Raw genomic sequence first — 25,176 nt, forward strand, 5'->3', positions numbered from 1 at the left:
CGTGTGCACGGTGATTCCTCCATGGACATGACCAGAGGGCGCACATCAAATTCTGTGTCAAAGTCAGGAAATCGGCAACAGAGATGTATAAAATGCTTTAGGAAGCCTACGGCAATGAAGCAATGAGCCGGCCGGACATATCTGAAGGGCGGAACATAACTGTTCAAAAATGAAAAGGGCACATCAGGTCAGACACGCAACCCAGTCTGATTTCTTTGACATTCACGGTGGTGTGCACCGTGGATTTGGCCCCCGGGGTCAGACTGTCAACATTGAGTTCTGCTGTGACGTTCTGAGGGGTCTGAAGAAAAACATTTGGTGCAAATGACCTGAACTGTGGCGCTATAGCACTTGGGTTCTCCAACGTCATAAAGCGCCCTCTTCTAGCGTGTTGAAAACACACAGGTTTCTCACCCACAACAACACAATCCCCCCCCCCTCCATCTCTACTTACCGGATTTGGCTCCCTGCTACTACTTTCTATTCCCCAATAATTTGTCACAAAGTTTGGTGTGCGCTCTCTGCTTAAGTTTCAGGAGCGTAAAACATCGCAGAAGCAACCGGACCACTGCTCACAAAGGCCTGTGTAACTCAAGCGACGGGGCTACATCTTCTTTCGCTCTGTTCACGTGCAACAGGAGCAGTCTCAGAACTTATCGATCCACACTTGTACTAGAAGGTCAAAAGGGGATATATCTTTATATTTAACAGAAAAGAACAAAACGTGGCAGAACTTTGTTGATGTTTTGTTTTTGTCTTTCCTGTTTTCCATTAATCAGTTGCTCACAGTCTTAGTGAATCCAAGGATGGTAACAACTAAACCAAACCACCTAACTTCATAAAAACTAGTAAAAAAAAATAGCTTCAATACAAACAGCAATACGGCAGTAAAACGCTGCCTGCACATTGAAATATTATCATGTCATCTTTAATAATATGCCAGTCTGCATATGAAGATTTTCTATTGAACCAGTAGTTTTACTTGTGTATCACAAGTACATGTACATTTGTGTAAATTTTTGCCAAAAGTGTGACTTTTTACTTGTTACTGTATTTGTATAGCACAGTGTTGTACTTACTTGAGTAAAGAATTTAATACTTCCTCCCCCACTGGTGCAGCTTTACAACACCAACTAGCACGCTTCCCAAATTCAATTCAAAGTCGGTATGCACTAATAACAAAATGTGTGCGTATGTGTGGTGGTACACACACTATCATGACTTTTTTTTTGCATCAGTGTAAAGTGATATATGCTTTGTTTTTGTGCATAAGTATCATTTATTTATCCGCCCACTTGGCTCAAGAAGACGCGTGGAGCAGCACTCGTCTCTCCTGTCAGATAATCTTCCCTCCTGTAATCTGAAATTCCGCGTTCACCCAAAAGTCACTCATTGCTTCACACACTCCTCTGTTCACACATAACCACCTCGCCTGCCCCATTTTCCTCCCTTTATTTCTTTTCTTCTTTTTCACACACACTCACGCTGGTGCCAAGTTGTTAAATTTGAGCTCTCCGTTTCCTTTCACACACACACACACACACAGACACACACACACACACGGCCTGGCAAAAATAGCATTCATCTCTGCATCCATCTCTGATACTGGGCTCAAAGATGAGAATCCTTTGGCAGGAATTTCTTTCTCTCCCTTTCTCTCACACACACACACACACACACACACACACACACACACACACACACACACACACACACACACACACACAATCTGTCTCTTTCTATCTCAACACGCAAATTGAATCTGCGGTCCTGACAGGGCAAGAGGACAGCGAGGACGAATAAAAATCACCTCATTACACACCCCTCATACATACACACACATGCACATACAGATATAGACAAACAGGGCATTCGCATGCACGAGGGATGGGGATACAAAAAGCCTTGAATCCTGGTCAAACACCATTTGGTGTGTAAATGCTGACAGACGAGGGCAGGAAGCCACATGTGTGTCTGGGGATCGGAGGGAGAGAGTTGGCAGAGCGAACATGGGAATAATGGAGGGACGGACACAGTCACAATGCCGTGTACATTTGTGCAGGATGAAATAATGACGATAACGATCAAACTGATGAACGATGAAGGTCACAGGGAGAAAATATGTGATGAAACTGATGATAATAACAGTGTTCTGTCAACCATTATCACGGCAGACCGAGGGGGCACAGTCATAACAAGATCTGCAAAATCTCCTGCTGTTCATTTTCCTATGAGAATCTTTCAATTTGTGCAACTCGGACAGAGGAGGGGAGGTTAAGGGGATTCAATCGATTCCACTGGATGAATAGCTGATGTGTACATATTAGCGAAAGTGAAAAATAACATCAATTATATTATATTAATAGGAATTGTTAAACCTGCAGTAACACATGTTGACCACACGCAGCAGCAGAAACAAGTTATTAGAACAAGACATTGTCACCTTTGCTAACAAGAGACAACTGTGACCGCACGTGGCAATTACAGGATAGTGAAACATAGAGAGGAGTCATTTTAGCAGGGAGGTGACTCACTAATGTCAGTTTCACACAGAGACTGTATATACAAGTGGACATTGCTTCTGGGTCTGAAAAGTGAGGCCAATACAGAAGTGACATAAATTGCAATGCCACATTGGGCCTCTGGGGATTGGCTCCATCTGAACACAATTACATCATTATTTACATTAGGCCTCCAAAAGCTGGATTTTGGAGGGTGTGTGTCTGTTTGATTGACAGGGCTGGGACGCAGACTGGTTTTCACTATAGGTGGGCGGATGTAGTGCCCTCGGGTTTCCAATCATATCACATCAGATTCACCGCTTGCTCCTCCGCAGCTTGTACAAATACGGTCACTTCTGACTCCAAAATAGCAAGAAGGTCACCTAAATGTCGAACTTGAGACTTCACAATCCAAAGGGTGACGTCACAGTTGGGTACACATCCATAGCTACCTAACGTTTGCCGATATTAGCCACCATAAGCTACAAACAGTAGGTTTATCAGAGGTGTTGTCTCTGAAAACAGCTGCCTGCTCAGTCCACAATCAAAACTCAGGATAACTCATTTAGATTGTTTTCATGCTTGTATTTCACTGGTTCACCCAGCAGTACATGTGCAGCCAACTACAAGACTTAAAACAACATTCACTATAGAAAAAGCAGGCGAAAGGTCTGTGTAGCAGGTTTATGATCAGCAGTGCAATCAGTGGAAAGAGCTGGAACCAAAATAATAACATAAAAACAAAACAGGGGTCAGGAGCCCTCAGTATGCCCACCAGCAACACTGAAAATAAAGTCTTTATTTTTTCTTAATTATTATAATTTTTCATGTTTCATTTATTCACTTAAATGTTCAGTTATTCAATTTTGTTCCTATGATGAAGGCTGTTGCACGGCTTAAAACAACATTCGGGTGATACGATTTTTTTTTAACTTATAAAATATCCACAAAGTGTCTGCTTTTTTAATTGAAAAAAATGGTAAATGGACTGCTCCTATACAACCCCTTTTAGAGACTTACAAAGCATTTTACAGTTTTCGCCTCTGAATCGTCCTTTAACACCACACACCAGTGGCAACAGAGCTGCCATGCACGGTGCTCGCCTGGTCACGGGAGCAACTTGGGTTCAGTGTCTTGCCTGAGGACTGAACTGCCAACTGCCTAGTGCTCTACCATCTGAGCCACAACCCCCCCTCCCACACCCCACCACCCCACCAAAACAAAAAGAGTGTCACTAAAAACCCTCTCTATGCCCTCAGTGAATGCTGCAGCTCTGTCCTTTGACTGATAAGATAAATCTAGGTGGTAATTTGTCCTTGAGCAAGGCCACTGACCTGCCTGAACAACCGCTCCAACAGCAGCTCAGTGCGAGACAGCTTCCAGGTGTGTGTGAGTGTGTGTTTGTGTGGAAATTAAACAATATTGATTTGAGAAACTTCATCTGGTAATTTGAGGGACCCTCGACACTGAAACCCGCGATGCTCCTGCCTCACAGATTATAACCGCAACACAAATAAATAGCAACTGATTCTTCAGCACTAACCTGTTGCTAATTTAAGGAAATAAACGAGAAAAAAACAGCCCCACCAAATATATATATATATATATATATATATATATATATATATATATATATATATATGACATTGTAATACACAGAAAGTCATTCTATAAACGCAGCTCCAAGTGGAGTGCACAATAAATATCTCTATATTTTTCTGCTATAAATGCAGGTGTCCTTGGGTGGCTGTAACCCTTTAAACCTTTGACAGCTCACAATCTCCCATAAAGAGGAAAGAAAATAGGATTTTTCGTCTCGTCTCACACACACACTGAGTCACACACAAAATGCACTCTGGTGTTTGTGTCATGAACATTAAGGGTAAACCACATGATGAATATCCTGTTCACTGTGGCACACGTGTGTGTGTGTGTGTGTGTGTGTGTGTGTGTGCGCGCGCCTTTGTTTTATATATATATATATGTATTTTCTGCCTGCCATTTTCTGTCTTGGCTGTTGAATCGGCTTGTGTGTATTCTGCTGACGTCTTCTCATCGTGCAGTGAACGTTGGCGTTCAGAAGCAGAGAGGGAGAGCACAATGGGAGGCAGACGGACGATAAGAGGAAGGCAGAAAACTTTTTACCTTTGCAAATGGAGGTCCTGGCCGAACCAGCTGAGGCTCCGGTCTCGGTGCACTTTTCACATCACTATCAAAAAAGAGAGAAAAGTAGGAGAGGGAGCAGGAAGGGGGGACAGAGATAGGGAGGGTGGTTAGAACGACAGAGATTTCTGAAAATGGTTTGGCAGCAGCACAGAATCAAAGTCCGCCATATTAAAAACCTAACAACAGGCACAGCTAGGCTGCATCAGGAAATTAAGTTTGGATTTATCTTTTTTTCCTCTGGTTACTGTGGTAGAGTGAAACTCATTAAATAATGATACAAATTTGATTTATATAACACATTAATAGGACACCTCAAAGCTCTATGTGTGTCGGGGGGAGGAGAGATCGACTGGGAAATGTGCCATAGGACACGAGAGGAAAAAAAGTGAGAGATTGTTGAAATAAGGGCCGTATGAAGAAAAAAACATGAGGGGGATTCCCATTAGAGAGACAGATGAAGGGACGGCAGAGGATGACAGCAACATCTGACAGTTGGCAAGTCAATGATGGACGGGGGGACGGGGGGGGACACGGTGACAAAGAGCTCCTACTTCGGAGGATAATATGTGGCTCTGCCTCAGAGGAAAAAACACAATCTCACAGAGAGTTTACAACCTTCATGTCACATGACTGCTCATTCATGTCGAGCAGACCTGTGGGTCTTTATGTGTTTTATGTGAGAGAGGGAAAAAAAAGGCCTTCAATGAGTCAGACGGAAGACAAAACAATAAGAGTGAGACTGAAATAACCTCCAAACTGCACTCTCATTATTTTGTTAAATTTCACACCAAAATGTCCCCAGCTCATTACAGTGTACAATAAACCAGTGACTCAAAATGTTGACTCAGCACATTGGACACTTTTATCAGGACACAGTTGTACGGAGCACCGGAGTGGCCATAGAGAGAATTTATTATTTTTTTTTTTTTATTGTGCACAGAGGTTGAGAGGTTATGGATTATATCGTTGGCAATATGTTAACTTTGAGGATGCTGTCAATTTTGTAGTTGGTCAACTGACACTTGAAGCAGGTGCAGTGAACTTCATGCTGAGGAGAAAGGCCGTTGTGCCGTGCCGTCTCTATATATAAACGTATCTCACGCGCACATTGTAATTCATTTCTGCGCACGAGATAGTAAATCGTGGCTTCAATGTTAAATTGAGTTATGTTCCATTATCATGTGTTCACAATATTTTGTCCACCCTTTCAAGTCTATTAAACTTTGTCCTCATGATAATAAGTGTAATTTGATTCCCCTGCAGTACATTTTAAAATGGCAAGTGTCTTTGCAGAATTATAAATTAGATTTAAAATGTATGCAATGTTATTGTGCCCTAAATAAGTTGATTATCTACATTTTGCAGGATATTTTCATGCAAATTGCCTTCATGAATATTTTATGCATGAACATATTCTGACTAATGTAGTCTTCTGTCAAGGTGATTTTCTGGCAGTAAAACCCCTTCATAGTAAATAATGTGGAAGTTGTCAGCTGAGCAGCGCAGGTATACAAAAATCAGTCTTAGAGTTTTGAATCACAAAAAATGACAATAAGAAAATAAAACAAACAATGAGTTGTCATCCTGTTGTCAGTGAAGAAGTCAAGTCAGATTTAATTATAGCACATTTAAATACAACAAACGTTTCGTAAAGTGGTGCACAAAATGAAAAAAGGATAACAAAAAAGTTTCAAAAATAAATGTTAAATCCTCTAGGGCGATTGCGTATAAAAATGTGTCTCACTTTGCATTAATAACAATAATAATAATAATAAATATATATTGTAAACTTATTTTATGTTCCCCAAAATAACCCATCCTACATGAGTAATTTACAACACCTGCTTTAGGTCTTTTGGCGGTCGTTTGTTTCAGATTACATTTTCACTATAAGTTTTTAGTGTACTCTTTTCCCCGGTACAGAAGAAAACAAACTCACTGCTTCATTGCCGCACCTCTCCTGAAGCATTTTAAGGGTCTCTGTTGTAAATTTCCAAAAATACCTAATACATGAACGTGCTATTTCAACTGAGATCAATCAACTCCACCGTGCGTCTGCCACTTCTCCGTGGACATGACCGGAGAGTGCACATCAGATTTTGTGTCAAACTCAAGTGGAAATTGGCAAGGGAGGTGTTTTGAGTAACATTCTCGCTTCAGCGGGACGGAACGTCACTGCCCAAGACCGAAGAAAGGCGCACCAGGTTAGGCGCACGACCAGGTGGGTCGTCTATGACATTCGTGGGGCTGTGCGCCGTGAATTCATCTCCTACATCCCCAAAGCTCTCCTGTGACGATCTGAGGCATCTGAGGAAGGTTTTTGCTATAGTATGCCATTTTTTGTCATAAATTGGATGACATGCTATAGTATTTTTTGTTGTTGTTGAAGTCATGATAAAGGGGTGGCTCAAACCCCAAACCTTCTGGCTGAGAGGTAACAGTGCTAACCACTGCACCACCAATCTTCCCAGGAGATGGTCAGCATTGTGACAAATGTTTGGCTCACTGCAATCTAGAACTCCACCTTCCCCAAATATTCATTCAAATGTGGCCAAAATTGCCGCAGACATTCTTTGGATAGCAGATATACGTGTTTTCAAGGGGGTCTGCAGTGATATTAAATATCTTCCTGTAATGTGTAGTGTACGCAAAACTTTTTCAATTTCCCCAAACGTTTCAACTTCACTAAACGTTGAATTGCCATCAACAGGCCAATGTGGAATCTGAACCATTAATAGCAACCTTGGTGAAGGAGAATCTTTTACCTGTTGAGTGCGCTGAAGATAGTCCAGCGGCCTACAACGCCGCTTCAGAGCTGTAAACGACCTCATGAGGATGCAGATCCGAGCCCCTCTCAAGATAATCCACACGGTTCACGGAGGGCGAGTCCCCCTAAGGGTAAGCCACTCGGTTTCGGGTTTGCATTGTAAATGCAGTCATACTAATACTAAACCAAAGGTCAACAACAATACAAAACAAAAATCTCAAACAAAAATAAAAATCAATAACAAAAAATAAAGGATGTTCTTCTTGGATTTCTGTCCGAACTACCACAAACGTTTCCCCAAAATAATACATTTTAATGTATGACTTTTTGTTCATATTTTGGACGACATGCTATAGTATGACACAATGGTGCAGTGGTTAGAGCGGTTGCCAGAAGTAACTGGGTTCAAACCCCACTTGAGGCAATGCATGTCAGTTCTGGAAAAGGTCATACTCCAAAAAGTCATTTATAAAAAAAAAAAAATAATAAAAAATTAATCCACACACTCTATGTCGTCCAAAATATTCAAAAAAAGTCATCTATAATCCAAAAAGTGACCCAAAATTAATTTGTGTATATAGTAGCCAGGGCGATGCGGCTGAGTTTGATGTTAGACAGGAAGTTGATGTTTAAGGTCAAACGATGCTCCAAACCTCATGAAACTTTGCACATGCGTCAGGCACCAACTTTCAGTTGAGTTTTTGAAGATGTTAAAGGTGCCAAAAAAAAAAGCCAATTCATTTTTAAGAAGAATAAGGAACAAGATCGAGAAAAAAATGAATACTGCAAGCGGAAATATGCGTACTGCACGTCGGGGAGCCGGCGGCCCCGACCTGCTGGATCCCCGAGTGCCCGCTTATCACTGCTTGCAGTTTTAATACATTTTTGTATTCATGATTTGCACTTCGGGACTGTAAATTGTTGTTGTTGTGTCATTACTTTTGGTATTTGTGTTTTGCACCTCAGTACCACTGTAATTATTAATTTTTTTTCTGACTACCTTAAAGAACTTACAATGGCCAACATCTTAAGAATAGACTTTCATCTCAGTATTATTTTATTTTATTTTATTTTATTTTATTTTATTTTATTTTATTTTATTTTATTTTATTTTATTTTATTTAAGTCAGTCAGAGCAAGTCATAGGCAGCATTAGGCCAGTAACTTGAGAACTGTAATTAACTCATTACACATTACCAACTGAACAAGTAAAAACATTACTTTACTAGTTAGTCAGCCACACAAGTAAAATCCTCCACAACTACATGTTAAATTTTTGAAATCAAAACAAGACGTGCAGGCATCCCTGAGTCGATGTGTAACCATGACTCCTGATTGTAGCAGTGGCTAATGATATCAAATGAGCCAAGTACACCCAACAGTTAAGTAGGATAAGTTTGGAATTCTTTGGAATAACATGTCTACTCTTTTTAGTAGAGGGTAGCTGCCTCCCCTCCAACGTCAAACTTGATAGGTTAGCCCATCCTACCACATCTGTCCACTGAGCAGAGAGATCAAACACATCAATCCTCCTAAATCAAGACAGCGAACAAGCTGACACTCAAATGTCCAAGTCAACATAATCACATCTCATGTTACTGCCCAACACACGTCAAGGTACAATAGTTTTAGGTCCTTGAAAGGAAAATGTCGAGGTGCCGTTTCACGAGTTCATACGAGTGTCGGTCAAAAAGACCAGGGTGAAACTGTACCCTTCGTTGGTAAATATAACAAGTTTCATTGATTGATTTCTCAAAAATGTGATGCTTTTACTTGTCCTTTCAATTTGTAAGCCACATAAACAGATACTTTTGGTGTGTGTGGAAATGTTCCAGGATTTGATCAGGGCAAAATGTATTTACGACTTTAATGGTTATGCTTTTAAATCTCAAGTGAAGTCTGGTCTTTAGGGGGCCAAGTACCAGACAAGTCAAGTCCTGAGTCAAGTTGATCAGTCTAAAGAGTACGGCTCGAGCTCCTGCTCTCAACTAAATCATTTCTACCACACAATCAAATGAAAAAGAAGAACAAATTTGGAAGTGAAAAGCCAGTATTTACAACACGCAGAGACACACTCATCCACACACTGCAGCTACATTGTTTTTTCGTTTTTTTTTTATTAGCTAGCGAGCTGTTTGAGCCTGAGGACGAAGAGATGGACAAAACCTACTGGGAGAGACCAAGAGACATGCTCAACGAGGAAGAGAGGGATGCTGGGAAATGAGGGGAGGCTCCAGTAGCGGCAAAACAGCAAACTGTTACAGATGAATAGCTGTTGAGTTGCCCTGACAGCTGAATGATACTGACAACACATGTAGCCATTGTGTGTTTGTGTGCGCATCAACGCACTGCTTTGAGCCTGCCGGACAGAATAAACAGTCAGTCAACATCCCTGAGCTCCCCGGCTCTGATCTTTACTTCAGGGATTGTTTTTTTCAACACAAACATCACAAATGGTCTTTAATCACTGCGGGCGATGAAGACACAAGCACACAACCATGAAGACATTGTTTGTTTTTTTGTTTTTTTTCCTTGGCTTTTGTCCACCTGACCGCTATTTACGTCATTTGACATTAAAAGCTCACTGAAGACAACACAAATGAAAATCACTCAGGTGAAGCGGCATGCAGTGGAGGAGGAAGCAGCAGAGGTATGGTAGCTTCAGTGGGAGGAAATAAAAAAAATATTAAAAAAAAGGGAGGAGAAATAAAGGGGAAAACATGCAGGGAGAGATGGATGAGGAGCCTACAGAAAAACAAAGAATAGCTCAAAACTAAGGCTCTGATGCATTACTGCTGGCAAATTAGCTAAACATAGAAACTACAACTAAACTGTCACACACACACACACACACACACACACACACACACACACACACACACACACACACACACACACACACACACACACACACACACACAGCACTCATTTTGCTATTCCTTATGCATCAGCAGTGCGTTTGCTCCACTGTAGTCCCCTTGACTGAGAACGGAGAGGACAGCACAGAGAGGTGCTGGGTGTTTATTGTTATCCCCGCAGACTAGTGTCTGTAAAGGCTAAAAACACAGTGACCATGCGAGCCCAGGAGCACTGTGAGTGAGTCAGACTCAGCTGGTATTCATCAGTGGGAGGTCTGCAGTGTGTGATATCTGATTTGGGGGAAAAAAAAAAAGTCCGGTTGGCCACAGGCAAGCTCAGGGCGCATGAAGCCAGGCCAAGGCAGCCCCTGTTCCACTCCTCTGAATGTCATTTCACTTGACTGCTCTGCCGCATGTGTGTTTAATGTGCAATTTACTATGTGATATATGTTTGATATATGTGTAGTTAGTAGGTGGCAACAACACAAAGAATAATAGTTATAATATAAGTTTGTACGGCACTGAACGGCAGGCAGACAATGTGATCCTGATCCTTCTTTGCTGCCTCTCCGATCAACACTGTGAGTGTTTGAGCTCAGCGTATGACGGTCTACAGGACTGGTAATAAATGCACAGTCTCAAACCTGCACAGTGGGACATCAAAGGACTCTCCCACGGTATTACAGCTTACTTCAGCGAGTGTGTGGACACTTAAGAGTCCAACAAAAATCGGTTTTCCAAAGGACAAACTCCGGACGACAAAAGCCATCAAATCCCTTCTAAATAGGAAGAAGAGAGCTCCCAGGGCTTTGGGACAAGGGAGGACGTTAAGTCTGTCCAGAGGGAGCTAAAGAGGAGAATGGAGGATGGGAAGAACACCTACCGGGAGAGGACAGAGAACAATCTGCAGTGAAAACAGTCTGAAGGAGGCGTGGAGTGCGGTGAGAACAGCCGAGCAGGCAGCCGGGCCAAACTAAGAGAGGAACAAGTGGACTGCAAACAGAGGAAACAACTAGCTGCTACCATTGTAATGCAGACCACAAGAGCTAGCACTTGGGCTTAATGATCCTCTCCTTCCCACTCCACAATCACAAACAGTATACTCGGATAGCGCTGCAGAGATGATACATAAGGTAGTGTTGTTAGATTCAAGCTGAAAATGACAAAAGTCAACTGTTTCTTGAATCAAAACTCACGTCAATGTGATTGTTAAATCAATTACGAATCGTTTTTTATCTTGAAAGACAGAAAAAACACATCTATTGAGATTGAGATTAGCCTCTGAGGGGGTGGGCTGACAGCCGAGCAGGCGGGCCGGGACATGGAGGGGGCACACAGCGTGAGTGAACCTGTCCTCATAATTGTAGCTTACAAGTTGAGAACAGGGAGCATTTTGTTAGATGTGGTACAGAGTGGCAAGGTGGGTGGAGTTATTTTAGGCATCCAAGATTTTATAACTGTTGAGAGTTTCATATATTTTTGGCCTGTGATTGGCTGCCTGAACCCAAGCTGATGGGCCCGTGCTGTCCTGGTTGTGCAAAAGACGAGCAACTGGTCCGTCCATACATCCGTCCATCCGTCACAGGCTGGTGGACGCAATATCTCAATTGCAAACTGAGGAAATTTCCCCAAATTTGGCTCAAACATTCACTTGGTCTCAACTATGAACTGGTTATATTTTGGGGGTCAAAGGCGACTGTTACCTCACACCCATCTCATTCTTGTCAACACGATGCCATAACTCAGTAACAGAAGGGGATATTGTGACCATATTTCACATGTGCGGTCAAATACGTTGTACTTCATCCATCTTGAAAATGCTGGTTGGAAATGTGTGTGCAGCATCCACATTTTGGGTATTTATATATATATACATATAAATATATTTAGGTATATATAGGGATCAACATCGATGCGTTTAAAATCGATATTGGAAGCATCGTCTCCTGTCATGGCTAGAAATGTGTGCTCTATCAGAATGAGATTTATTGGCCGAACATGTGAACACATGAGAATCTCTTCAAAGTCTTCACTGCATATATTATGAGTCTGGAAGAAAACATGGATGCAAACTGCAATTTGGTAATTATAGTTTTGTCATAAAATGCTTTCACAAACTTGTGTACATTAACACTTAATGTTTCATTGTTGAGGAAAAATCCAACTCTATTCAACAAAAATGATTATTCAGCATCTTAATTGACCACTAATCTCCAGTGCATTTGACTCTTAGGCTGGAGATATTCTTGATTTGATCTGTTTTTATGCATTTTATCAGTTTCATCTAATTTCTTTTCTATATTTGAAATATCTTATTTAAACAATTTTATGTGAAACACTGCATGCAATTCTCTTGCTGTGAAGCACCTTGAGCTGTATTTCTTGTATGAAAGGTGCTATACAAATAAAGTTTATTATTATTATTATTATTATTATTATTATCATTGTATTTGAATCATACATTTGTATTAACAACCGTTTGTGTCGTGAACGTTATTGCTCACATACTTGCTTCTGTACTCTGTGTATTACTGGAGGACTCACTAAAAGACACACCAGAGAAACAAGGATTTCGTTAGAACACTCTAATATGCCTGATGTACACAATAAACATGGCGAAAATCGAGAGGAACGCTTCTTGGCCAAATGTGACATCACAGCGGGACAAAACACGACCTCGGCTTCTCCCACATTTCCATTAGTTTGCAGGTCCGTAACCCTCTCACATCTCCATACTGCCCCATGCACTGCCCTCACCGGTTATGTGTAGATTGCATATTGCTGACACGCTGTGTTGATCTCTGAGGACTCCCGACCAACACACTCCAAACCTGGAGGCTGTTTGGTTGACAGCTTGTTCAACAATCCAGGAGTAGAAAGAAAACTGTGACTATGCCTTTAGATATAAATATCTCATTCGTTAAAAAGTTAAAGTGGGTTGCAGTGCAAAGTTTGAAACTCTTTTTGTGTTGTTGTCTAACTCTTACTATCACTGTAGGTCCGTGACAGAAAAGTAATATGCAAATACAGAAATGTTTTGACTAGCTAATGAATTTCAAACGGGTATATTCACAGACAACAGGCACAATCATGAAACCAGAAAATAAAATATTAATGTCTTTCATTTGGGTTCTGCTTTTTGTAATCTAATTTTGCAAAGAAAATCTGTACGCTGTGGTGGAAAAAAAGCATTGCTATTTAATTTCAATTGGATTTTAATATAAAATACAGTCAGAGTTGCAGCAGTACAGATCATAATTGAACTCCCTTGGTTATGAGGCAAAACGCCATTGTTCTTAGTCATTACTCCCAGCATGCTCTGCTGGGCCTTTCCCTCTCTGGCAGGGTGTCAAACCCGCTTCCCCGCGTCGCCTGATGATGTTTTGCCAGGCGTGGTGCTAATCTCTCCTCCAAACAAATGAAAATGGTTTCAGGAGTGACTGCAGATATATAACACCACGAATCAGAGATCACAGTTCTCTCGCCTATCTGCATGCACAGTCGCGGGAAGGAAAAAAAAAACATTTTCCATTTCCGGCTAATAGCAACACTGGCAGACACATGCTTGGTCAGGTTAGCGATAGGCTTTTGCATACTTGGCAAAGTTAGCACACAAAAACATTGACACACACACACACACATGCACGAAAACACACTGCCTGAAAGCTGAATGCTGATTTGCTAATGAGCTGTCATGGTGACAGATACCGCCATTTAATTGGCTGGTAAAGGAGGCAATTAGAATTCAGTGCATAGATGCTCAGAGGGAGTCAGAGTGAAGCTTTCTGTACATTATATGTGCGAGTGTGCGCTTCAAAGTGAAACACACATCGGGGGACCGCAGGCATGTCACTCACTTCATTAAATTATTCATACTGATGATCCTATTTAACTGCTCTGTGATCTGCTACTCGATATGAATGTGGGAGTGCGTGTGAGTGAGTGTGTACTCGCAGTACATGTGTGGTACTTTGTATGCGGGGCGTTTCTCTTTCTTCTTCCTCGGCTTTTCAGCATTTTTCTTTTTTAGAACAACTTCCATCAATCCTCCTCTCATTTTATTCCTTGTCCTCATCATTCACTTTGTGTCCAATGACTCTCTCGCTCCTTCTTTCTCCTGTTTCCCTTTTTCCTTCCAACTCCACCATCTGTTGGCTCAGTATGCAGCATCTGTCCAACCTTACCCATCCTTCTACATTTCTTTTTCTCATCTTCCCGTCTTTACTCAGATGTGTTTCTCTTTCTTTATGTCTGTCAGTCGTGTCTGATTGTCATTCATTGATCCTCACTCTTGCAAATTCAAACTGACTTTATTGGTGCCATCACACTTTAGTACAGTAATGCCAAGGTTTAACAAAGTGTCATAATTTAAAAGGTAACACTTCAGCTCTCATATGAGAACTACGGCCTGATGAACATATTGTATATTGCTGCCTAAAACCATTGTCACCTTTTGCAAATCTTTTGTATTTTGCTAAAAAAAAAAAAGAGTAAACCAAATTTTACCAGCTGGAACAAAGAGTTGTCCATAGCTCGTATCTTTTTTATCTATCATCTATGTTTGCACAATGACGATAAGATAATATATAAACATGAGTGGAAGTTAAAAAAGCAGATCAACATTTATTATCCTTTTAAATAGGTTTGGGTTATTGTTGCTGTTTTTCTTTAATCTTTTTGTTTTATTCATTTTAAATTTCTGACATGGAGGAGAAAGACAGATTTTTACGCTGTACTTTAACTTCTTTGATCTCAACACTATCCCTGAAACTGAACAAGTACACTTTGCTTTTTTAAGGGAAATTTGAAAATGTTAACAAATATACTGCTGGGAAAACAACTGAAAAGAAACCAGGGTTCCGACTTTAAGTCAGAGGTCAAATTCTGCGACTTTTACTGACAAAAATAATTCATTTCCATAAAATTTAATGAACAGAAAAAGTCTGCCTTTATACCGATCAGACCAAATCACCCACATTATTTTATTCTCCGAAATTTGAGAGCTTTATTCATTAGGTCCCAAGTTTTTTTTGGTGACACTTTATAAAGGGGACATGAATTATCAGGAATTCATGATAGATTCATGCATGACTTAAGCATTACTTCATGCATGAATACCTCATGAATCATAAGGAAGTAACGTGCGTTCAAAGTATTTCATGATCTCATGCATGAACAACACATTGATTAAAGATAGTGAATATCAAATGGTTCACCACTTCACTTTAGGGGCCACAAACATGATAAACTCATTAGTTACTGATGCTCAGTTAATTATGGGCTCTCTGCTGCAGAGTTTGGTTCAGCCCCAAATTTTTGCTTAGATATCATGATCACGCTTAATAAATCATAATCATTAACGACATACTCACCTTAGTTAATGCTTTAATTAATGTGTCGTTCAGGCATGAGATTATGAATGAAAGACTTTGAACCCACATTACTTCATGAGGTATTAATGCATGAAGTAATGTGCAAGTCAAGCATGAATTCATGTACTCTTACTAAGTGTTAACAGTTTTTAACTGCTTAACCCTCGTGTTGTCCTTGGGTCAAAATGACCCGCAGCTGTGTTCAACCAAGTTCTATTTTATTTCATATTTTTTAGGATCATTGGTGACAAGGAGGCTGTGAGGGTTTCTTTAAAGAATGATGACCAATGATCCCAAAAAACATAAAAATACAGAAATAAAATAGAACTTGGTTGAACACAGCTGCGGGTCATTTTGACCCGAGGACAACACGAAGGTTAAACAGCAAACTGAGCATAATGGTCTGGGTTGACTATTGCTCTATTACTGCTCCACGGGTGTGCAGCGGAACCAGAATGGGCTCCTGGTGCGGAACTGATCCTCCTATCGGCCGCTTCACTGAGGATATGCTCATTGCTACCACATACACTGTATTGTATATGATTTTACTGCCCAGTGTGTTGTAAAGGAGAAAAATAAACAACTGCATGCAAATAATTAAACTAAATAAATAGTGAGTAAGAGACACAGAATTTAAAAAAGCAAAAAAAATTCAAATCAAGAAGCTCAACATCTTTCATATGTTGTCCCGCTAGCTTTCTTTCATGCTGTGACATTTCTGACATATTTTAATATCTGTTTTTTAGTTTGTTTCTCTAAGTAAATATTGAATTTTGTTTTGGTCTGAGAGTATGTTTGTTTCTTAGGATTTGACTGTTTTATACATATATATAAATATATATGGGTAAGGAACTTGGTTCTTAAGTCTTTCTATGGCTGTTATGTGTCAGAAAGTGGAGCTCTGTTCTCACTGCTTTATTCCTCACAGACCTGACTGTCTGCTTTGTCTGGGTTGCCAAGTTTGTCTTTGTCCTCTACTCTTAATGACCAAGTTATGGTCATTCAGTTTGTATTATGTCTGTGTCTTTCTCCACTTCTGGAAGCCTACAGTGCTCATAATCTGCTACTTGGCATTATCTGTTACGAGCTAAAGATAATTGATTTTTTTTTTTTTTTTTTTTTTTGGTAACTGTCCAAGGATTTATATTTTTTGTCTTTATTCTTTCTTTGGCTCGTATATTTTCTTCTTTCATTGAATTTGTCTCTCTATCATCTTGCACATGGCCACTCTACCAAACCTTAGTCTCATGCCGCATGAATAATTTCTTTAGACATTTCAGAGTTGGCATGTGTGTTACTGTATTTGTTTGCTTATTTATATGTGAGTGTGTGTGCGCGTTGTGTGCATGATGGGTTGTATGAGCCAAAGACGAGCAAGCACGGATCAGTGACCTTCCCTCTGTTACATTTTTAAAACAGGCCGTGAATAATAGATTAAGTTGTGAGAAAAAAAAGTGAAGGATAAAATATGAATTAAAATAATCTGAATTACTGAGAAGGGGGCCGAGAGAGGGAGGGGAGGGGAGGTGTGTGCATGTGGAGGGGACAGATAAAGGGATAAAAGGAATCGAGAGATCCCAAAGAGAATGGATGAGTGGATGTAGATGAATGATACTGTAGAGAATCGCTATCTATAAAGACACAAGACATGGCTGGAAAACTATGTATTGGACCATGAGTTAAAGAGACAGTTCACCCAAAACAGTATTTACACACCTGCAGAAATAAGACACTTTTCCCAACAACCTATTGATTATTTTAATTTAAAGAAACTTCACTTTTGTACAGCTCACTGTGACAACAGATGACACTGAGCCACAATTTGTTTCTTTAAATGTCACTGAGTCACATAAATATGATTGTGATGCGTAGATAGTCCTTCAGGTAAGATGAAAAATCATGTTTAAATATATTTTCTTAAAGAAAAGTGGCTTTAACTTTATCAAATAAAATCAAAGGTTCACCTTGGAGTCAAAATGGAGCTCACTTAACAGAACAAAAAATAAAAATTTTACTTATTCAGAAAAACTGAAAACTAAATTGAAAAATTTTGTTTTTACCCTCTGCTCTAAAACCATCTGAAAATGAATCTGACCTCTTGTCTGCTTTAGCATTTTGTTGATTTCTCTTTTGTGGGTAAACTTGTCGCATTATGCATTTGTTCAGATTAAGTAACAAAGAGCACCACACAAAATGAATTTTGTGGTGTTTATGAATTTAAAAGCCTCCACAAACATGCTCCTGCAGGCTCCACAGCAGGTAAAGTGCTGTAAGATAAAAACTCAATTTACAAAAAAATTTGAACAAATAGGGATTTACTAAAAGCCCAAATTAAGTTGCACCAAAGGATCCATTTAAAAACTAAAGTTACAGACTTGAGACCGGGAATAGATTAAAAAATAATAACTCTGGTATTTAATGTGTCATACCATTTGAAGGTAAATGACCTTCAAATGGAGTTGCTTGTGCCTACTATTTTGAAAGTGAAGACATAATGGAAATTGAAAGGTAAAATCTCTAAAAGAATGGTAACTCACAGAGAAATGATTAAAGCTCAATGGAAAGAGAGTAATTGTAGTTTAGCTCCAGTCAAAAGTGCCAACAATGCATGTTTAATTTGGATATTGGCTTATTCTTTTGTGCTAAGGTTGCTAACTTTGTGTCGATGCTAGCCAATCAATTTACTCTCCAAGAGTTTATTTCATTTATTTTCCTTTTTTTCTACAGTTTTCTTTATTATGGAAAACCCTTTGCATTCACCAAACACTGGAGGCCATATTTTATAATAACTTCTGTATTACATAATGATGACTTCGTATCTCATAAATATGAGAAATTATCTCATAATGAGATAGTTTTCTCGTAATTATGAGATTGTGATCTTCCGTGAGCGGTTATCAGTCATCGGCGGTTTGTGCGAACGGATGCATGATGCTGGTGCGTGATTTAATTTGCTTTGATTTCCCCTTTGGTTTGCAAACAAGCGATATTAATGTCACCGAGCAATATGGATGGTATTCTTATTGGTGTGGTATTTTATGATTTGAGTGAATAAACAGGCATGACATGGAGCCATAATGTGAGGTCAATGGTGTCGGACATGAAATGAAGCATCGGTATTTTACACGTCTTGTCGAAGAGCTATTTAAGAGTGATAATTATAAATTATATCTGGAGTCCTTGTTCAGGCAAAAAGAACATTGATGATAAAGCACAGGGTGCTTCATGGATGCTTCAAAGTCATGCATCAGAAATGCACCCAAACTATCAAAATCTGTGATCCTATTGCAATAATATGGTACCATATGCTAACAAGCATGCAATGAGAGGAACATTTCCTAATCAGGTCACAGAATAAGATGGAACGCCTGTCATCTTTTCTTGTACATAGACAGTGAGTAATTATTATGGGATAAGGTATTTTTTTCGTAGGTAAATGCAATGTGCTTCACTAGTTTTACCCTGTATAGGTTTCATGAAATGAAAAACAGAAAAACACCATTAGATCATCAGTCAAAGCTCTGTTTCATTCAAAGCTCTTATAAAATATGAGATTTATTCTATAGTATGAAATGTATACTATAGTATGACATTTATACTGTACTATGAGCATGATAACCACTAGAAGAAACCCCCTTATGGCACAAACTTGTGTTGAACTTTGCTGCAACGTTTTTGATCATGTCTCTATAGAAACAGAAAGATCGCTCAAAATAAGTGAGTTTAACATACAGCAAGAAAATTAAGCGGCACTTCTATGATCCGATGAACACTTTTCAACAAACCTCTTGACCTTTCTGACTTTTGCATTCTTTTGCGAGTGTAGCTTTGACTTGACATTTCAGGAGAGTGTCCTCCTTCTTCCCCGCTGCTCACCGTGAGGCTCTACTGCCATGCCACCCCAAAGAAAATGTCTCAAGACTTCCAACTTTGAAGTCATTCAGATAGTGAATGATCAAAACAAACGAGTTTTTGCTCATCAGCAAACCATCGACTGCGCCGCTGCAGATGCTCATTAAATTTAGAGATTGTAAAAATGAGCGCTGAGAGAGAAAACCTTATGGCGCCTTCTCGCCTCGTGCAGAAAAATTAGAAGAGCGGAAGTCTCGGGGAGAGAGGCAGAAAGACAGTCGGCTGACAAACCTCGTCAGATCGACAACAGATCCTCCCAAGTGTAGCGAAATTTCTCCTCAGCTAGTTAATGTCATGTTGAAAGCAAACTTTGCTTTGTTTGTTGATTGGCTTCATACGAGCTGCCTGCTGGAAGGCAGGAGAGACTGCCAACCTAGTCATGTTCACCTCAATCAATAAATCGCTCCATCAAACACTCCATCAGTGACTCAATTTACGCCATAAAAGCTCAAATGAATGGAAACAAACAACCAATAGAGCTCATCCGATGGTGGACTACAGCAGAAGCCAGGTCACCAGATGATGAATTGAAGTCACCCCGTGTGTGGCGAGATGCTCTGCTCCTCTGTACCTTTGTGCTAATACTGATGACATCTTTCATAAATCATGTCATTTTTTTATTGAGCAGTGAAAGAGAGAGACAGGGCCATCGGAAAACCTGGTCACCAAGGGAGCACCGGCTGTGGGAACGACTGCAATTTCGGTGACATTGAGGATAAAATGCATTTCACTTCCCATCCTCTAAAATGCGAAACAGCCAGAGAGACAGATTTTTTTTTTTAGTCCAGCACATGTACCACACTCATCACATCCTTTCACATTTAGAATGAAATTCACTAAAGCTGAAGAGAAAAGGTTCAGTCTGTACCACAGATTGCTTTTACATATTGAAACACAAGGAGCATGTCGAGTATGTCAAATTTGACATAACTAAAGGATATGAAGGTTATGTATTTCTATACAACTCACATTCAGAGTTATTCATTATCATCAGTATGTGTTAAATTAAATTTCCACAATCTATATAATACAGTCTTAATGTGAAGCAATAGGAAATTACATTGTAGTGCTTCCCAAAACACCTTTATATATGAAAATTATACTCAAGATGGCCAGATAGTTCTTTACACACTAGGATCGTTTCTTTAGTGTGATCGATTTGCACATTCAAAATTTTTTTAAACTGTTGTAGTTTCATGAGTGCAAATATTGCTAGCAGAAAAAAAGCGTTTTATTTTTCTAAAAGATGTGAATTTTTCTGACCTTTTCCACCGCAAACAAAGGTATCAACCAATCAGCATTTCTGGTATCGAGTCATCATTTATCCCGCCTCCAGTGAACTTCAGTCAGGAAAAGATGCATCAGTTTACTTAGTTATGGTTGGAGGAAGATTGTAGTTGTGGTTTAGAAAGATAAACCATATAAATTTCATTGTTCTTCCTGTTTTGCCTCTGAACATAATAACTGGTCATTTTAAGGTGTTCAAACAGATGACTGCTGGGTTTTCTCAGTGAGGACACCTGTACAGAAATTCAGTTACCTTGAATGCACCTGTGATACTCCTGCCTCTGGCTGTCTGACATACTGTACAGATGGGTTAGTTCTCTTGATCTGACCTCACTGCCTTCCATAACTACATGTTCTCTTTGTGCATCCTGTGAAATCCCAAAGAGGATTTCATGTTACTGTGACCTGTGGTGACAATTTGGACATGAACATACAGGGTTTCCATGTGAAATTACTCAATTGTTGACTTTGGATCTATGCTAAAATAGAGTTCATCTCTCTGCCTGATCTTTTACTTTTGAGAATATCTGGGTCATTACAATATCAAAAACAGTAGTCAAATTAACTAGTTGATATTATGATAATGTAAATTGAAAAAAATCTTGAGGGGTTAACATTTATAGAGTTCTAAACATCACATTTAGATTTGCTTTAAATTTAAAATGTATTTTCTTCTCACCCAGTGGTTGGTGAACTGCCATTTTGAACTCTCAAGTCTGGCATTTTGGCTATTACCATCTTTGTTTTCTGGAGCCAGAAGTGACCATATTTGAACGCACTGAGGAGGAGCGAGGGGTGAATCTGACTGAACGTGAGGACACAACGTCTCCACACCTATACCTAAAAACCTGGATGTTAATCAAACTGGGCACACCCCAAACATATCTCTCTTTGAGGCTGGATATCTAATTCATTATAGACTTATTTGTAGAAGAACCAACAGAGCACTGATCAAAAAGAGTGAAATTAGCAAATTACACCATAATGACATGTAGAAAAAATATATTTACTTTGTATTTCATGAGAGAAGTTGACATTTTTTCAATAGGTGTCTATTGGAGCCAGAAGTTTTTTGGAGCCAGCTCCTAGTGGCCCTCGGTGGTATTGCACTTTAAGGCACTTCTATATTTGCTTTACTTTTCAGACCCGGAGACTAGGTCCATTTTTTAATATACAATCTGTGGTCATAGATCATCCAGAACAGACAAGAAGAAAGTCTTGCATAACTTTGTGATAACAACATCGGCAACAAAGACAACACCTTGTTGCAAGCAAAAAAATGTAGAAGCTGTTAATTAAGAAAGCTACAAACCCTTCTCTCCACAGTCACACTTCTGAGTACTCAGCAGTGTAGATGTAAAAACTACATTTTGCCCACATCATGTTTGTGTTGTGGTTGATTTCACAAAATGTCTCAAGACCAAGCTGGGCGTCGTCTGTACATAAACTGAACTGTCCCAAAGTCAATTTTTTTCATGGGTCTCTCCTTGTAACTCTCCTTCCTGATTCCCTCAACCACCTTCCCTTGCTCTATGTCATGGGAACACATATATACACAGCTCTGATTTCACGTCTCATCACCCCCATGACCCACATAGACCAGGAACCAATCCACATGGGCCAGAAAGAGACGGGGAGAAAGAAAGAGAACGAGAGGTGACAGGAGGCAGAGTAAATGAGAAAGATGGGAGACCAACACTAAATGAGATAAAGCAGAGAAGACAGTGAGAGGCAGTGGGGATGCTGAAGGCAAGATGAGAGGAAGAATTGGTAGTAACGCGGGGTAAAAAGAAAAGAAAGAGGGAGGAGGAATGTAGCTGGATAATGTAGCCGGTAAGTGATAGACTGAGCAGCGGGAGAGGTAGAGCGAGGTCAGATGGAGAGATCGGTAGAAGGAGAGGACAGGAGGGGTGGAAGGGAAATGTGGGTCGGCGATGTGCAGCTGCAAAGAGAGAGAGACAAAATGAGGAGGGTAAAAAAGGGAGAGAGACAGGAGGCAGGAAATCAGTTGAGCAGACAGAATGTAGAGTATGTGTAGAGAGGATAAACGGAGGAGAGAGGAAGATGAGCGAGAGGTAGAAGGAGAGGAGGATGCGGGTGGAGATGCGGAGTAACAGTCATCAGTATTCCAGCCTTGTATTCAGTTTCCAGCCAAGACAAATGAGAGCCAACATCAGGGAGGAAGTGGATCAGCTGAAAACACACCAACCTCTCCCTCTGTCACCCCGCTCCCCTTTCTCTATTTTTCTCCCTATATCTCCCCCCTCCCCTGTTTTTTTTTTTTTTTGCCAAAAGAGCTAAACCTTATAGCTGCAGTAGCTCATACTGTGGAGACCTCCCCAAACACACACACACACACATACACACACACACACGCACACGCTGCACATAAATAAACAGTGCTGTTTCCGTGTGTCACGTTCAACCTTTTCCCAGGTTATTTCAGCAGCATGGGCGTCCTGCTTTGATAAGTTTCCTCCCCCTGGAGGACTTATTTCAGGTGTCATCAAGTCAGGATTTTTGTTATTGACATTATTTATTCATGAGTCTTGGAGCCTGGTAAGTCTCCAGGGAGAAAAAAAATACAAATCTGTGCACTGGAGTTTGTTAAATGTTGTCTAAACACAGCACAGGATTACATTGGATGTTATAAATCTAGCCACTTTATTTTTTTTTAATTTAAGCCAGGAACTATGTGATCACTGAACAAGGTAAAGAGATTATAATACCAGCTTTCACTACATGACTGTTTTCAAAACTGACATTTCCTAAAAGTACCAAATAGGTATTGACAAGACCAACAACAAGACATATTCTTAATAACTATAAACACATGTCAATACTGATGACATGTTCAACACATGAATAAGGTATGTTATGAACAACACCATTTTTTAACAGGTATAATCAAAGTCCAAATGCTGTAAATGTCCCAAGTTAAATCAAAGACTTCATTACACCTAAGTCACCCATTAACATTTGATTATCCATGCCGGACAAATTTCCCTTTTAGTTGGCTTTGAAATTGCTGAACACTTGACCCTGAAAAAGGATGTGATGTCATGTATCTCAAGTGGGTGATAAATAAACACTGAGCAAATGTTACACTGTTCCAAACAGGATGATGAGACACTGAGTTACGACTTCCCTTCAAAAGAACACAGCAAAGCTGGACAGAGGTGAACCTGAGAGTCTGCTGTTAGAGAATTGGGCTGAAACTCAAAATGCATTCTTGAATTCGTCAGTCATAAGTGCTTCACCTGAACTGAATGAGAGATGGAGCAAACACTGGTAGTACTGGTGCCGGTGTGACTCTGTCATTTGGCTGTAGAGTGGTATCTTATCAGCAATACTCCCAATCACACTTGGTATTAGAGATATACTTTGGGAAATATGCTCAGTTTTTTTCTGGTGGAGAGTTAATTTAGAAACTCGATAATACATGTGTGCAGAATATTATGTTTGCTGGGGAAAAAAAACAGATAGCCTGGCTCTGTCATATTTCGTTTGATCTGTACAGTTTGCTCACGCTCGCAACCTACCAGCTTGTTACCCTTTTCTGAGCAGCTCGCTGAAGGTTCGAACAATGCAGTGTTTCCCATACACAGACTACCTTGGGTGGGCCTTCCAGGTATATCGACGGCCGACCAAGTATAAGAATATCTGGCGATGCATTTCAACCTTTTTTTATTTTTTTATTTTATTTTTAACCCGAATGAGAGAGTGACGCGATCAACACAATCTATTTCTGAGTGGACAATCTCCCCTCGATCTCCTTCACCTGTGTCTGCTCCGCACTGTCAGTGTCGCGTAAGGGGGACAGGCAGGGTGGAGCTCCGCTGCTGGTCGGCTGAATGCCGTGACTTTTCAAATTAAAAGCCCTCCAGTTTCACATCGGGTCCAGTCATATACTAGGTTTTGACCTTGACATGCGTTTCTTTCAGGAAAGGCACGGGTCCCAATCGAAGGGGAAACATTTGAATGGTTTATTTGACACTTTAAAACCAGTTTGGCCACATGAGTTGTGTGCCCTGTAGTAGGCAATTAATAAATATAGTTGTAGATACAGAAAATACCCAACCCCCTCTCCCCCGTCAATTGAAAATGTAAAGAAATGCAAGCAGAAAGAAGCATGCATATGCTGTTGCATTTAAGCTCTTGTGAGACAAAAGGGGTGCGTTGAGTATCAGTTTGTTATTGTTCACATAAAAGAAGCTTATTCAGCTGGTTTGGGTGGAGCTCAGCTATGTGAATAAATATTACTGAACATGAGTAGCTCTCATGCTCTCAAAGTAGCTCTCAGGAAAAAAGGT

General features: G+C 40.1%; 1 protein-coding gene across 1 annotated transcript in view; it reads right to left on the minus strand.

Moving 5' to 3' along the window:
* Positions 1-25,176, minus strand: part of elfn1b (extracellular leucine-rich repeat and fibronectin type III domain containing 1b) — a 127,360-nt gene that overhangs the window by 41,864 nt on the left and 60,320 nt on the right. The window contains exon 2 of the mRNA XM_069168328.1: positions 4,647-4,710. The gene's annotated coding sequence lies outside the window, so the exon portion shown is untranslated. The remainder of the gene's footprint in view (positions 1-4,646; positions 4,711-25,176) is intronic.

Source organism: Embiotoca jacksoni, unplaced genomic scaffold (assembly GCF_022577435.1).
Source record: "Embiotoca jacksoni isolate LCO1_2020_lvr unplaced genomic scaffold, fEmbJac1.0.p SCAF_4, whole genome shotgun sequence".
Taxonomy (NCBI): Eukaryota; Metazoa; Chordata; class Actinopteri; family Embiotocidae; genus Embiotoca; species Embiotoca jacksoni.